Source organism: Saccostrea cucullata, unplaced genomic scaffold (assembly GCF_032062105.1).
Source record: "Saccostrea cucullata isolate Sc308-1 unplaced genomic scaffold, CSIRO_AGI_Scuc_v1 ctg25, whole genome shotgun sequence".
Lineage (NCBI taxonomy): Eukaryota > Metazoa > Mollusca > Bivalvia > Ostreida > Ostreidae > Saccostrea > Saccostrea cuccullata.
This window is the reverse complement of record NW_026937967.1, coordinates 575,224-581,223: the sequence shown is the minus strand read 5'-3', so window position 1 is coordinate 581,223 and position 6,000 is coordinate 575,224.

Here is a 6,000-nt window from a genome sequence, read left to right as displayed (position 1 = left end):
ACTGAAGAGGAGAAAATGATTTGAATGATTGATACAGGTAAACAACGTTTAATTGCTTTATTAAACGTACATGCAAACTATTCTGAATGGGTCACGATTAGCGAGCATTTTAAAGCATAACGTTGGCTGGTCGGAGATTTACGGAGACAGCCGAAGGTCTGGTTGAACGAGTAAAAAGCTTACTTCCGGTAAAGGGAGAAGTAATTTCAATTGGAATTTAAGTAAAAATAACGAAGAGAGATATCTCTTTGCAATAAAGAGATATCTCTTTTTGCTTAAGAGATATCTCTTTTATACCCTTTTGAAAGATATCTCTTTCACTTTGAGAGATATCTCTACAGATAAACTTAGAGAGATATCTCTTTAACTTTAAGAGATATCTCTTTTACTCTCTTAAAGAGATCTCTCTAAAACAGATATCTCTTTAATGATATCTCTTTTCAAAAGAGATATCTCTCATTCTCTCTATTTACTCTCTAAGTATAAGAGATATCTTATGAGATATCTCTTTCTTAAAGAGTCTCTTTAAGTTGAGAGATATCTCTAGAGATATCTCTCTAAAATGAGAGATATCTCTGTAATTTTAAGATAAAAATCATTTTCCGAATAAATAGTAAAACGGCTTGCCATACCATTCAAATTCAAAACTTGTGTTTTCATTTGTGACAAATTAAACAGATCGCCGCCCATTGGAATCCATAAAGTTTTCTTAATATTGATATACACTCTGTACATTCTCTATTACAAGATGTACAGTACCAAAAAATATTGTGCCATGAAATTCTCTTAAGTTAAATCAAAATTCTTGAAATGAAGGACTTTCATTTAATTGTCACAATTAGGAGTTACTTTTATCAAAACATACAATGCAACTATTCATTTACAGGAACTAATGGTGAGTCAGGTGAGCGATGTTGCCCATAGATATCTTCGTTTACCAGTGGCAATACTGCATTCTTTTGTCACTTTTTTCTATCCATTAACAACTGCATTTTTTTTTTTACATTAGATGCAATCTTCTTCGAAGAAAGCTTTTTTATTCGACCAATCATGGGCTCTGATGTTCACAGAAGGTAATCCAAGAGCATTCTTCCTGGTGTACCTTTTCAATGAATGCATGTTGCTATTTGCTTTTTTTATATTCATAATTATTCACCTGGTGAGAAAAAACAGGTTGGATTTCGTCATCTGTTTTTGAAGTTTAACTACCTGTCTGCACGTGTGGTAAATTAGAAGAGAGGGTCGAAATTCATATTGTTTTATTTAATTTCATTAATTTCAATCATGGTCATAGGAGGCAAAATTAAAACTAGGCTATAACGTTAGCTTATCGGAAGTGCTGAAATACACTGGGTGCTTTTTTTGTATTTTTGTATTCTTTAAAGTGCATGAACTGCTAATGAGATTGACTGTTGCTAGTTTGAAACATTAACGTCTGTCGAGTGAAAAATGAATGACCACAATTTCCTGTAGTCGCGTTTGCCAACACCATGTTTATGCACGGTGTTCGTACAAGATGCAGAATGCAGCTTTATTCTATATTCGAAGAAGGCGAAGATCAAGTTGATAAAATTGCACCGTTTGCTTCATATTGCAATATTACTTGAAAACTATAAATGACAACTATCGGCTTCAATCTCATTTTTGTTAATCTTCACGGATGATCAATCGGAATAGCGGCCCCATAATCTGAAGGTAGTTATATAGGTACCAAGTCGACCGCAACTGACAAACATCAATAAAAAAAGAAAAATTTTCTTGCCAGACTTGCACTTTGAAGTGATGCAGAAAAGCTTGTCCTGTAGAGAAAAACAAAATATCTAAAGCGCTTCACTGCAGTGAGATGACAAATAGAAATAAAAATTGTTCATTCTTTATGATATCTTTGACTAGAAAAAGTATGAATTTTAATTCACCTTTGATTTTTTTAATTAGAAATCATTAACACCATGCCTTACAGTTTCCTAACTGTACCCTCCGTTCACGAAAATTTGCATTCAAAGTTACGTATGACTAAATCATATTATTGACGTTAACGTCAATTATAACGTGTACGTCAAAGTTTCGCGTACACGTTGTTACGTCACCTGAAACTAAACCTCTCTAATGTTTACGTCTCACGACAGGCGTAAAGTTGCCTCACCGCTCAATGACAATGAGGTTTAAAATTGTCTAAATACTAGTAAGAAGTCTTTCGTATGTACAATGTATATGAGCGAAAAATTCTCGAAAGAGACGTAAAACAAGATTCAACCCATTTTGTTGATTTTAAATAAACAGATTTTCCATTATTTCTTCAGATCTCATCCTTGAAACAAAACACATTGTAATACTTTCATAACTACATGTACATATCAATTTTGTTTTATCAATGAGTTATTTGACAAGTTTCTTTTCAAAAAGAAAAAGAACGTGATTTTTTTTTGAATTAGTTAAATGTAAATAGCTTTTTTCTTTTTCTCTAGAATAAGACCAATAAAATGAGCAAGTTGTACTCTGCAGAGTTCCAATTGTATGCAATATAATTCAGTGAACATTTCTTATAGTACTCTTGTTGGCCCTAAATACCATCAAAATGTATCATTATCATTTTCAATGAGAGTGAATAACAGGGAGTGGAGAGGAAATATAGTAATTATAGTAGAAAACGAACCCTTGATCCACAAAGCAGATGCTGAGTGCTTGGTATTCATTCAATAGCACTTGATTCTTGAATGCAATGCATAGGTTTTCAGCGCTATAGTGAGGAGTCTTTTCATGAAAACGAGGATATGAGTTGATAATAGGTAACTCTCTATATAAAGTTACTTAACACAACTGACCTATTTCCCTATTGGGAAGATCGGCGCCTTAAGTAGTGTAACATTCCTTGCATCACTTAAATTTCAGAATATTGTAAATTCATTACAATTAGTACTTTTAAACTTAAAATGCGATCATATTTATTTTTGAAAAAGCTTAATAAGCATTAAAGACCCTTTTAATTCCTGATTTTATGCGCCCGAATGCACATGCATTGACCGTGACCTATATGCTAAAAATAGTTTTCGAACCTTCGCCATAACTTTTGAACCATAAGAGATTCAGACTTATTCATATTTGGTATGCATACTCCACTAATTAAGTTCTTTCAAATGACACCTAAATCAATGACCATGTGACCTTGACTGTGACCTGTTTTGTAAAAAAGCTTTTTCAAACTTTTGTTATCGCTGGGTGAAAATGTTTTTTACCAGTTTCCTTTTATCGATGAAATCTTACATCTTTACATATTTATATGCATCCCTCTCTACTCCAATTTTTTTCACAAGGCCACTTTTCGTTTCTTTAATGATGTCAGAAATGAAATGATGAAATGTTCATGGTAAGTTTTGTTAATATGTTTCTTGTTCAAAATTGCTCTCTAGAAATTCTCCTAGATACCAACACTTGCCCGTGGTGGACCTAAACTCAGTTGATCGATGACATCGAGCAGTGAGCTATATCGTGCAAGCACCTACTGCAAGATGGGACCTCGGTTATTATGCATCCGGAGGACAATTCTCTACGTCCCATAGTGAGTTTGCAAGAATCAACCCTTGTTCCGCGATTCTAAAGTAAATGCGCTAACCACTGGGACTTCATTATAAGTAGCGGAAGGTGAATTGTTTATTGTCATAGTTATATTCAATGAGATGAGATCTATCTTAGGATTCAACATGCCTAAGACAGATTAGTAATAGGAATCGGAACCAATCATTTAATTGACGTATGTCAGATCGATCTCAAGATATGAACACTTTGATTACGATCTAACTTTGGTCTTAAATCACAATATGCTTTTTGCTACATTAGGTTAAAATTCACCTAAGGCAGAAAGATTAAGGTAATTTTTTGTCTATGGTATGTGTATCTTGTTGAATGCTGAAGAGGACCATTATTGATTTGAAATTGTCAATTAAACTATATCAAGAGAAACAAAAGGCCCTGGGCCACATCGCTCACCTGAGCAATATGGCTAGGAAAAAAGCAGAAATCAGTTCATTATTGAAGAGTTTAAACCCAATAGTGGTCTCAACCTATCCTTAACACGGAGAGGGCATGATTTGAACAAACTTGAATCTCCACTAACTAAGGATGCTTGCATATTTCTTTGACTACCTGTGGCTTTATTGACCTTTACATTTGAACTTACACTGTGGCCATGCCCTACCCCCAGGGGTCATGACTTGAACAAAATTGAAACTACACTACCTGAGAATGCTTCCATTTGAATAGGACTAATCATGGCTTTGCTATTCTTGAGAAGAATATTTTTAAAGAATTTTCCTATATATTTCTATGTAAAACTTTGATCGGCCATTGTGGCCCCGCCCTATCCCCTGGGGTCATGAATTGAACAAACCTGAATCTCCACTACCTGAGGATGCTTCCATAAAAATATGATCATTCATGCCTTTGCTATTCTTGAGAAGAATATTTCTAAAGAATTTTCCTATATATTTTTATGCAAAACTTTGATCGGCCATTGTGGCCCCGCCCTATCCCCCAGGGGTCATGATTTGAATAAATCTGAATCTACACTACCTGAGGATGCTTCCATATTAATATGATCATATATGCCTTTTCTGTTCTTGTGAAGAAGATTTTAAAAGAATTTTCCTATATATTTCACTATCTTGAGGATGCTTCCATATTAATATGATCATATGCCTTTTTTTTTTTCTTGAAGAATATTTTTAAAGAATTTTCCTATATATTTCTATGTAAAACTTTGAAGAAGATTTTAAAAGAATTTTCTTCCATATATATTTCTATTCTTGTAAAACTTATATTTCTATGTAAAACTTTGGCCATTGTGGCCCCGCCCTACCCCAGGGGTCATGATTTGAACAAATTTGAATCTACACTACCTGAGGATGATTCCACATGAGTTTCATCTTTCCTGGCCCAGCGGTTCTTGAGAAGATTTTTTAAAAATGCCATTAATTTTTCACTAATTCATAATTATCTCCCCTTGGAAGAGGGCGTGGCCCTTCATTTGAACAAACTTGAATCCCCTTTACCCAAGAATACTTTGTAGCAAGTTTGTTTGAAATTGGTCTGCGGTTCTTGAGAAGAAGATGAAAATGTGCAAAGTTTACAATGACGCCAACAACGACGACAACGACAGACAACGGACAAATTTTGATCCGAAAAGCTCACTTGAGCCTTTGGTCAGGTGAGCTAAAAACACATACTATACAGTATCATGCAAGAACGCAGTTCTAAAGTTCTATGTAAAATATGATTGTTTTAGCATTATGTTTTTCTGAAGGGAATTTCAAATTTAACTTCCACGCAAATGTAACTCACCTTTTGTGACTTTTTTTTCCAAGAAAAAGAGGAAAGAGTAAAGGTCCTATACTTTTGCTACGAATCACAGTGAAAAATTTCAACATCATTTAATGCGATCCATAGAAAAGATTGTCAATTAGTAGAGAAATCTACCACTGTTTGGTAACTGTTCAGTATACAATCGCATCAAATGTTTACAAAAGGAATTTAAAGTGTGCGATTTTTGCCCTCCAGCATGTAAATGCCCCTAAATAGTGACACATACATGTGAAGTGAGCCCAAAACCTTTGTGTAATTTATTTTGTATAAAAAATCGTAATACTATAATACTTTCGCGAATATTACACGATAGCTTTATATTTGATTTGGTGACTTCATACCATTGTATGAGAGAGAGAAAGAGAGAGAGAGAGACAATTTATTTCTAAATTTAAAAAAATATGATCTTATTTTTACTTGACAAAAAGTGTGAAGACACCATACCAAGTTAAAAGATACACATTTAGATTAATGTCATTAAATTAGTTATATGAAATTTCATATATGTAGGACAACGATGTGATGAATATATCTTACGCTTATCAGATCCATGGAAAGTAATACAAAAGTCACAAATCTTTAATTATAATGGCCAAGAATTGTTCATATTCCACTATAAGAATTCTCATTCCAATCAGTTTTTAA